The 11,011-nt window shown below is 44.6% G+C and overlaps 1 long non-coding RNA gene across 1 annotated transcript; it reads left to right on the top strand.

The window, feature by feature from the left end:
* The first annotated feature begins 298 nt into the window (after positions 1–298).
* On the top strand, positions 299–3,467 carry LOC124692212. The gene is made up of 3 exons (XR_006999404.1): positions 299–2,050; positions 2,132–2,163; positions 2,249–3,467. It is a non-coding gene; the product is annotated as an uncharacterized LOC124692212 (long non-coding RNA).
* Positions 3,468–11,011: the final 7,544 nt, after the last annotated feature.

Raw genomic sequence — 11,011 nt, 5'->3', positions numbered from 1 at the left:
CTTCGTCGAGGTCGCGAGGCGGCGGGACGCCGTCGCCAAGAGGGCCCGGGACGAGGACCTTCGCGAAGAGGCTGACGCCCGTGGATGGTCTTCCGCGATCCCGGACCGCACCCTCCCCCTGCGCCGCCGCCGCGGTTCGGTTTCGCCCCCTTTCGCTCGCGCCACCACCTCCGTGGCTGTCGCCGAGGAGCAGAGCTGCTCCCGCGAACTGGCGTCCTCGTCTGTGCTCCACGGTGAAGGTGAACGCGAGGGTATCGCTACTGTCTGTGCCGAAACCTATTTCCTGACCGTCCTGTAATGGAGGGTCAGACTGCAATTTTGTGTTTTTACGATTAGGCTCCCTATTTAGTACATGTTCTGGATGATTAGACTCCCTACCTGTGCACGATTTGGCTATCTGCTTTTTTTTGAGGTAATTTGGCTATCTGCTTAGTACATGTCGACGAGTAGTCTCTCTACTTAGTACCTGTGGAGGGTTGTTGGTTAGTCCTATATCTGCCACATAGGAATTGGGAAAGGGAGTTTTTTTAGAAAAAATTGGACAGAAAACTCAAAAAAATTAAAAAATTGGACATTGACAAAAAAAAGGACAAAAAACTCCAATTTTTTTTTGATAAAAACTTGGACATTGCATTTTCCATATATCTTGAAAGTACTTTGCTAACTTGAACTATAGCCAAGCTAGAAGGATAGTTGGATTGAACTTCACTTGGCAAAAGTTATGTTCGTACCAAACTTGCCGGTCTATTTTCAATTTATGCTTTTAGCTGAAGTTTAGTTCCTATAGAGCATCTAGTAACACGAATATGAAATCGTGAACTAACTAATAAACGGATATAAGTTTTCTTCGCATCTCAGCAGCTTTATGGATCATCTACTTCGTACCTTTGGACGATTAGGGTTGTTGATTAGTAATATATCTGCTGACTATCTGCCACATAGGAATTGGGATTTGAAAGGAAAAAATTGGATATTGATAAAAAAATCTGACAAAAAACTCAAATAAAATTGAAGAAAAATTGGACATTGCACTTTACATATCTTGAAAGGACTTTGCTAACTTGAACTATAGCCAAGCTAGAAGGATAGTTGGATTGAACTTCACTTGTCAAAAGTTATGTTCTTGCCAAACTGGTGGTCTATTTTCAACGTATGCTTTTAGCTGAAGTTTAGTTCCTATAGAGCATCTAGTAACATAAATATGAAATCATTAACTAATTAATAAACAGATATGAGTTTTCTTCACTTCTCAGCAGCTTTTATGGGCTTAAATTCAGGCTTTGATCATGTCTCCTGAACAATTTAAGTACACTGTAGCAGTTCTCCATTAGGCAATTGTTTGAATGCTGAAAATACACGGTTACTGCTTTTGTTGAAGCCAGGTGTGATAGTTAATAGTTGAACAAAATATACCTGAACAATTTAAGTATGCTGTAGCAGTTCTCCACTTATGTTCACCTGCAAGTAAGAAGATTGTTCTTTTTTTTTTTTTGCTGAAGCCAGGTGAGATAGTTAATAGTTGAACAAAATATACCTGAATAACTGCTTTTGTTGCTTTGTGGCCGTCTTTCTGACGAAAATGATATTTTGTGTACGTGCTTAATCACTGTTTACCTTTACTTTTGGCGCTCATTATTATAATGTTAGATTAGAATTATATAAATTTTGCTGTTCTGGCAAGTTCATGGTTTGTCTGGATTTTGTGAATGATTCTCAGTTCTTGTGAACAAAATTATATTCCTCTGCTCCAAATCTTTAATTAATGTATCTTAATTGATTGGTCTGATTGTCTTCTTTGCAGGATCATGTACTGTATTCATGCTTTGAGACACTCTGTCTACATCCTGTCTCGCAGATTCTTTTGTTACGTTGTAGCAGTCATTCTGTGGAAATACATATTTGATGCTTGTGCTAATCACTGTTTATCTTCATGTTTGGCTCTCATTTATGGCGTTTTCTTTAATTATTTAATTTCATCTGTTCTGGTTGGGTGATGTGAATGATTCTCAGTTTTTCAGTATCATAAGCGAGAAGCTGAGACCCCAAGAAGGTTAGTGCTGCTTTTTACTCTAATTTTCAATTTATGTGCCTTAATTATGTAATTGATTTGGTATGTTTGTCTTCTTTGCAGGATCATGCGGTAGTACCATTTGAAGTTGCAAGGTGAGAATTCAACCAATGTTTTTCCAGATGCAGTTGAAATGCATTGTTCTTCTCACATTTTCATGTGTGTTTCAACACTTATCAGAGATTGGACAGAACGGAGGAGCCAGTGCAAGAGTTGCGGCTGCACCTCCGCGGTAAGACAATAGGAGGCCAATCTGGCCTGTCCCAACCTATGCCTGGTATGCTGCAGCTTTATCCAATCCTCTACTAACTCCCTTCTTTGAAATTACATTTCCTTTCACATTGGCTGCCAAATATTGATGATGGGGTTTTGAGCCAGAAGCCATTGAAGATCGATCTTGACTGCAGAGGAATTGTTTTAGTTGCAAGGTGAGAGTTCAACCAATGTTTCTTTTCTAGGTACGGTTGAAATGCATTGTTTTCTCGCATTTCCATGTGTTCAACACTTGCCAGAGATTGGACATAGTGGAGGAGCCAGTACAAGAGACGTGGCTGGCACCTCGTCAACAGTAAGACCATAGGAACCTAATATAGCCTGCCCCAGCTTACTATTTATCCTGCTCAAATGCTTTTTCAGTTTTCCCGAGTGTCTCCAGGAAGGTAGGGTTTATCATTTTACACGTTTGAAACATATTTGCTATATTAATCTCTATTGTTATGAACATCTTTATCAACCGTCTGAGCATCACATCATATTTTAGTCATATAATTATTGAGCATCACTGCTCTGAACGGCTTAGGATTGCCAGTAATGAACATGATTGCAGGGATCTGGTCATAAAATTTGTCTTGTAATGTTGCAGCTTATACTTCTATTTCGTTGGTCTGGAGACAGTATTTCTATGGATAGTTATGAAATCATAATCATTTCAATCTGAAGATCACTTTTAAGTTTAAAATATGCTCCTATAAGATCCCCTGAAACTCGAGATGTGGCAAACATACCATCTTATAATTATATAAACAAATAAGCTACTTTGTATCCTTGTTCAGTTTGATAGTAGGGATATCAGAAAAAGAACTAACATGAAGTGTTGGATTCTTTCCTCATGGATGGATCTGTTGAAGAAGTGGAGATGTATATTCTTGGAAATAATGAATGCATTTGTTTCCTGAGACTGAACATTACAAAAGCACCTCTTCTAGAAGAAGAAGCTATAAAGCCCTCGGAGCTTTTGAAGGAAGAAGTTCTGACTTACTTTCCTGATTCTATCTGTAACAGTTTGGGCCATCTTCTATGTATATGTATTTAGCCCAAATAGTCAGCCTGGCCCAAGTTGTCATATGGAACCTCTGTACATTACTCTGAATGCAATAGAGAAAATCTTCAGTTGGTCAAATGACATGGTATCAAAGCTTGGTCTGGTCGTGACCTACCTCCTCGCCACCACCGTTGGCAAGTTGCCTGCGGCCGCTCCTCTGTCTGCACAAGTCCAAGTCGGGCTTGTGCCGTGTCCCGTCGCCCTGCCCACTTAGTCCAGGTTGGACTTGGGGCAGCCGCTGCCGTCTTCCGTTGCACCGGTCGCACGAGTCCAGATCGGACTAGAGCCGTGCTGCGCCTCTACATCCTGCTGCTGTCGGAACTCGTCAGCTGATGCACCTGGTCGTTGATCAGCTGTAAGAAGCCGCTGCTCTGCTCTGAGTATCTGTTTTGCTCTAGCTGTTGTAAGCAGCTCTGTTCTGCCGGTTTGCTCAGCTCTGTAGCTGTTGAAGCTGCTGCAAGTGGCTTGTTCTGCCTGTGCTGCTCCATAGCTGCTGCAAGGGATTCTTTGCTTGCTTGCTGCAATGGCCAAAGATGGGCCTATCTTTTAGAATTGCAGAGAGTGGTCATTCTCAGTTAGAACTGTTGTGAGAGCTGCTGGTTTTGATGACCATTCCAGATGTTAAGGAGGAGGATGAGACCATGAGAAAAACTTGAGAAAATCAGATTCTAAGGTCATGGGTGCCTTAATTTTTTTTATGTTGTTCCGTCGTGGCGGATGAGTCGCGAAATATGGAAGTATCTACAGCCAAATGGGTTAATTTGATGTTCTTTGTTGCAAAATTTGCAAAATAGAAAAACCCTAATTAGTCTATGAAGTTGCCCCGGACGTGCATTTTGGTCACGAACTTGCAAAACGTAAATTCTGGGTCACAAAGTTGTCTCGCTCTCTGATCAATATTGGAACTGGAGATTATACATATTTTCCTGTTGGTGGCAGAGTGAACGATACGCATGGTATTAAAGTTGAGCATATTACAAATTTATTTCACCTGAGGCAACTACTGATCATAGAGCGAGATGTTAAGGAACTCACACATGACATAGGCAAGTTACGGTTTTTAATCGATGGACATACATGAATCTGGTATAAAAAGAGTTACCCGCAAGTTTTGTTCAGCTACAACATTTGATATGCCTATGTCTCAGTCAAGAAACAGTACTGCCAAGAGTAGTCGGGAACTTGACGTCCCTTGAAGTGCTGAAAGGAACAGTGTCATTCTCATCTATTGATATTGTGGAAGAGTTGTCCAATCTGACTGAGTTAAGGGTGCTCTATCTAGTAAGTTATGGAATGGACAAGAATCAGGGCAAAGCTTTGGTGGAGTGTTTTGGCAGAATTTTTATGGGCCGATTAGACTCATGGGTGAAAGCTGGGTGCCCCCTCCATGCCTCCGCAGTTTTGCGGGAGGTGATTTCTTCACCTGAAATGGATTAATTCAACATCACTTCCCCACCTCTCCTATCTGGGAATAAAATTACTAAATTTGCAGGAGGATGACATTACTATCAGAATTGCATTTATTGCCATCTTCAAATTAGCTGCAATAGCTGTAAAAATCAAGGGATTTCTATTTTCGTGTCCTTGGGTCCTTAGTTGTACTCAGTTTTCCCCAGCTCCTTAGTTTTTCCTTAGTTTTCCCCAATCCCTTGTCTGTAACCCGTAGAAAGAGCTCGGACGGAGGATTCCCGTTTAGTTGACGTTGGTTGGTGCTGGCAAGTGGGGCCGCTGTTGGTGCCCCGCAGTGGACACGTCTCCACTTATCCAGATCATCGTGGGACCCACAACTTGTCCATGTTAGCGCGCCGGACCCACAGCTTACCCAGGTGACCGTTGCAAAATGGGTGTCAACACCCGGATTTTTAAGTCCAGATGCCTGTTATGCCATACCTCGCAATCCCAGGAATATTGTTGTTGCGAGACATAACAGTTGAATATCATAAGTCATCATTTATTACAACCCATATTGTCTTACAACTGGAATCACATGATCCATATTACACAAATAGTTGATCTATTGATCAACGAACAAACACAAGTTCATAGAGGAAGCGTAAAGATAAGGGACTCTCTAGTCCACAGGCCAACGCTTGACGTCAGGAGTAGTCCTAGTTGTCGTAGACGTCCTGCTATCCATCCTCTTCATACTGCTGCTCCTCTTCATAGTCTGGCCATTTGAATAGCCAGGGACAAAGTCGTGAGTACTTTAAAGTACTCGCAAACTAATACTAATGTAAGTACTAACATTTCTGGTAGGGGGGGGGGGGTGCTAAGCTCTAGTTTATTTGCATAAAGCCAACTTTAGTTCACAAGTATTTGAGAAAGACTTATTCATGTGCTAAACTAGCTCAAGTGGGAACATTAGTGTCATTCCCACAACTCAGTTGTGTTTCAAGTCAAAGTCACCATTTCAATTTCAAATCACCAGTCACAGGTCACATGTCACATTTTTGAAAAATGGTCTGATGACGGAACAGTATGGCCTTTCCAATCGTTCATAACCGTGGACGCGGCTATTCGAATAGTTCTACACTCTGCAGAGGTCGTACACTTGTGCCACAACATTTGCAATAATCCGTCAGGGTTAACTGGCCCTGATTTATCACACTCCGTGTGCGGACTACCAACCAGAACCTTTCACTTACATACCCTAGTATAGGCATCTCTCCCCATGAGCTTGGCCTCCTAGTGAAGACAAACTGTCAGCCTAGGAACTGCACAGGGCTTGGGCCGGACATTCACCTCATTTCACGTCATATCACATCATTTCATATTTCTTTGGAGGTAGCCCTTGGCATAACCCCGATGACGCTTGTTTAGAGGGAACCCATACTAAGATACATAAACTTCTAGTTAAGCCCTACCCATATCAGGTATTGTGGGGGTACTTGCAAAATTGGAATGGTATCGCATCCGAACCCAACCATCAGTTTTTGTAAAATTCACCAAGTCAAGTTCATGTCATATTCACCTTCAAAGTCTTTCAATGGAAATGATTCCTCATTCCAAGGTTTTCACCATCATCATTTCACAAACATATGTTCCCATCTAGAGTAGTCAATTTTAATTTAGCACTAGCATCTAAGTATGAGGGGTGCTAAGTAATTTGCTTTGCTTCTAGGCTAACATTGATACTCTTGTACTAATTCAATACTAACCAAGTGAATCATGAATCAAAAAGTACTTTGATAAAACAAAAGTAAGCAAAGCTTGTAAAGTAAAACTGGGAAATAGGATCATGAACATAAAGTGAATGGGTAATGCCTTGCTCATGGTGAGCTTTGCACTTTGCAAGAGTATTATCTTGCCTTGGTTGGGGAATTGGTCAAAGTGGTCTTCTTCTCCTTGGAAGTAGACCTCCTCCTCCTCTTGATACTCCTCGGTACTAGCGTCTAAAATACGAATACGAGGATACAATCACCCAGCAATTCATTGGCTATTCTAAACATCACATGTATTCACACAAACTATTCTATTCACACAATTAATACCAATTGGTGCATTGGTGGTCTTGCTTTGAGGAAAAATAATTTCCTCTCATTTTATATGTAAATGATAGTTTCCATATAGTTCTTGAGGAATAATTTCCTCTCATTGAATCTTCTTTAAGATTTAATTTCTCAAACCATCACACATGAATTTATGTTGACCTAAGTCAACCATTCATCATCATCCTTTGAGAAAATGATTTAAATGAGGTAGAGATACCTCATACTATTTAACAATTCTACCAATGATTTAAAATCTCCAAGTATTTCATATGAGAGCATTTGACCAGGGGTTCAAACTTCATGTGAAAGTACTTAAATGGAGTGAAACACCTCATATGATTTACACAACTTAAACTAGCATCACACATTACTATGGAGTGGGTAGATGTGTTTTTTCTTATTTAAGAAAAATAAGTTCCTCTCATACTAATTAAGGTGTTACTTTTAATTACTTAGAGAAATAATTTCCCTTCATTATCTTATTAAGATTTAATTTCTCTCATGAATAATATATGACCTAGGTTGACTAAGTCAACCTCTTCATACTCATCATTTAAGAAAATGATTTAAATGAGGTGAAGCACCTCATACAATTTAATCCTAATATGGTAAAGATTTAATATCATCAAACAATTCATGTGAGACCTAAATGACCAGAGTCTCTACCTCATTTTGAATTGTTCATGACAAGATTTAAATGAGAGAAAAACTCCCATGTGATTTATTAATAGTTGTGGACAATATCTTTGACTATAAATAGCCATATAGTCCTTTAATTAAGCTAGGCCATGATCATTCAAAGTAAGCATGGCATATTTTTGCAGAAACAATTAGTGCAAGTGAAATTTGAATTATAGGCGTTGGAATCAACTTAAAAGCATTTTTGGTTGATTTTTAATAATTATTCTAAGTCAGAAAAGTCCCTGTCTTGTTTATTTTTATACTTTAATTATATAACAGATCCAGGGTTCAAACCAGTGGCACGTGGTAGAACTTTTCACTAGCTTTCCAACAATATGAAATTTGTTAAATTTGGCCAAGCCAAACAGATTCTATGAATTTTCAAAGTTGGAGCCAGTATCGAATTTGAATTGAATTTATTAAAACTGGATTTGAATTAACGGGCTGGCGGGAAACAGAGTGGGCCGAAACTATTTAAACGGAGAGAAAACGACCCAGTAACGCAGCTAGTGCGCTTGGGCCGCCTGACAGAGTGGGGGCCACTCGTCAGTGACTGAACTTTGCCGAAGCGGTACCGTTTGATGATGGCCGTGCGATTAGATGCAGATCCGACGGCTGGCAGTCGTCGTCGTCGTCGACGAGAGGGAGGCTCTGGCGCGGCGGAGGTAGGGGGTCGGAGCGGTCGTCGGAGCTCCGGCGATCGTTGGAGTGGTGCGCCGCGACGTTGTGGTAGATGAGGAAGCTCCGTGAAGCAGTGACGTCGTCCGGGGCGGCCTCCTTCTCCGGCGAGCTTCGGCTACTGGTGGCGGCGATGAGCTTGCAATTGGAGGAGTATGGTGGCTAATCGAGCGTGGTGAGGTGATGAGGAGAGGCTGTGAGACGAGGGGAAGCGGATGGCGTGCTCAATTTGAGAGGAGGAGTCCTCCTTTTATAGCAGCGAGGAGAGGCCGAAGGTGCGGGGAAGGTCGACGATGGCGATGGTGTTCTGAGGCGCGAAGGGGCGGGGTGATGGGGGCGCGAGGTAGGCGACTGCTAGGCGGTCCTGTGAGCGTCAACGGCGCGGTAGGGTAGGGTGTACGTTGGTCGCGCGCGCGCGTGTACTGACGCGGCCGTGGCGGGCGGAATCGTCCTCTCCGGCGACGGCGGGTACATGCAGGTGACGTGAGCGTGTCCGGCGTGCTCCACGTGGCGTGGCGAGTACCCTAGCGAGCGGAGGCGGTCGGGGTACGGCGGGGTACGGTGGTGCGACGCGTGTCCGGTGACGTCCGCGGCGTACTCGTGCGACGCCAGCGGCATGGTCTGGTCGTCCTGGGCGCGCGCGTTCCGGCGGCTGTCGGCGTCCTTGCGATCAATGGCTTGTACCATCGTACTCAGGAGATCCAGGGAGACTTGGAGGACACGGTGGTCTTGGTTGGGGAAGAAGGGAGAGAGGGGTGGTGCGGCATGGTGGTGACATGGTGTTATCACCAGAATTTGACCGGATCAGAGGTGGGCCGCGATCAAGATGGGTTTGAAGAATATATATAGAAGAAATACGTGAATCGGCCTTACATGCAAAGTTTGGGCTAAATTGCCCATGTATCTGTATTATAGTAGATCGTATCTTAAATTAGAAGTTAGAGTTTTACCCGTGCACGGTTAGGTGCACACCTGAATTAGAAAGTCCCCGGGACTATAAATATGTATCTAGGGTTTATGGAATAAACAACAACCAACGTTCAACACAATCAATCTCGGCGCATCGCGAACTCCTTCGTCTCGAGGGTTTCTCCTGGTAAGCACCATGCTGCCTAGATCGCATCTTGCGATCTAGGCAGCACAAGCCTATCCACGTTGTTCATGCGTTGCTCGTGCTGAAGCCTTTTTGATGGCGAGCAACGTAGTTATCTTAGATGTGTTAGGGTTAGCATTGTTCTTCGTATCATATGCTCGTCGTAGTGCAACCCGTATACATCTAGCCGCCCTTACACCTATCTTAGGTGTAGGGGCGGCACCCCGCTTGATCTTTGTTTAGTAGATCCGATCCGTTACGGTTGCTCCTTGTTCTTCAAGGATTAGTTTAACATCCGCAATAGTTAGGCCTTACAAAGGGTTGGAGGATCCAGCGGCGTGTAGGGTGTAGTTTGCTAGCCCTAGACAGGATGTTCCGGGGATCAACCTCGTGTTGGTTTTTAGGCCCTGTCTAGGATCGGCTTACGATCACCGTACGCGAGCGCGAGGCCCAATCGTGAGTAGGATGATCCGATTATGCGGTGAAAACCCTAAATCGTCGTAGATCATTTTAGCTTTATCTTGATCAAGCAGGACCACCATATATTCGGACACCTTGTACGAATCATGGGTGGATCGGCTCTTTGAGCCGATTCACGAGATAACTCGAGAGCCGATCGAGGCTCGTATTTAACGTTTACGTGTATGCCATGCAGGAAACTAAGCGAGGCATCATCCAACACCTTCCCGACCAGGTATAGGTCAGGTGGCACGCCCTTGCGACGAGCATCGGACGTGTGACCGGAAGGCTTTGCGGGCCGTCGCTCCGAGGGACTCGGGGCCAGCCGCAGCCCTAGTTGTTCCCGGCTCTCTTGTGTTGCCAGTCGCTGCCCGCCGGTGGGTTTCTGACCGCAACACATTCTGGCACGCCCGGTGGGACAATCTTCGACATCCACCGCATCGCCATCTACATCCGAGATGGCGGAAAGCACTCCGGTCAAGTACGAGGATTTGCCTGACGAGCTCAAGAAGAAGCATGACGAGATCAAGGCGGTCCTCGAAGCCGACCTCATCGGCTCTTTCCACGGAACCCGCTCCCACGGCGTCGGGTGGAAGGGGTTCTCACCTGAAGGCGCACTCGATGGAGTGGACCTGTCCGCCCCGTCGGAAGAACGCACCAGGTCGCTGCGTCAGGAGATCAACTTCATGGTGGCTCATTCGCTGCATCGCCACTCTGAGAGCCTGGTGAACACTTTGGAGCGTGTCGCTCTGCGCGTGATCCAGGAAATCACGAGCCACCAATATTCTCCGTCGGGACCAGCTCTGGGGACTTACAAAGGAGAGATGCCACTCCAGTCCCGTCCACCGCTGCCGTTCGCATGGGCAGCACCAGAAGTGCCGAACTCATCGGCATACGTCGTCTACAAGATTGGTGGTGATCCTAGTGACTACCAATTCCTACCTGAGGCGCCCAAGGAGATCCCGCACGGATACACGTGCGCATACGTACTGATGCGCAGTGCACGGGCACTCTCGAACCAGGCTGCAACAGCAGGGGCCTCTGGAACAGCAGGAGGAACGTCGAGAGCAGATCTTGAGAAGCAAACGTGGTTAGCTAAATACGCCACTCCGACAAACCTCCAGAGCCCAGCTCCTGCAGTTGGCTCAGAACTGGAAAAGCAAGCATGGCTGGTTAAGTATGCCACCCCGGCGAATCTTCAGGGTTCGACACCTTCAGCC

Source organism: Lolium rigidum, chromosome 2 (assembly GCF_022539505.1).
Source record: "Lolium rigidum isolate FL_2022 chromosome 2, APGP_CSIRO_Lrig_0.1, whole genome shotgun sequence".
In the NCBI taxonomy this organism is placed as follows: Eukaryota; Viridiplantae; Streptophyta; class Magnoliopsida; order Poales; family Poaceae; genus Lolium; species Lolium rigidum.
This window is presented reverse-complemented; position numbering and strand designations above follow the sequence as displayed.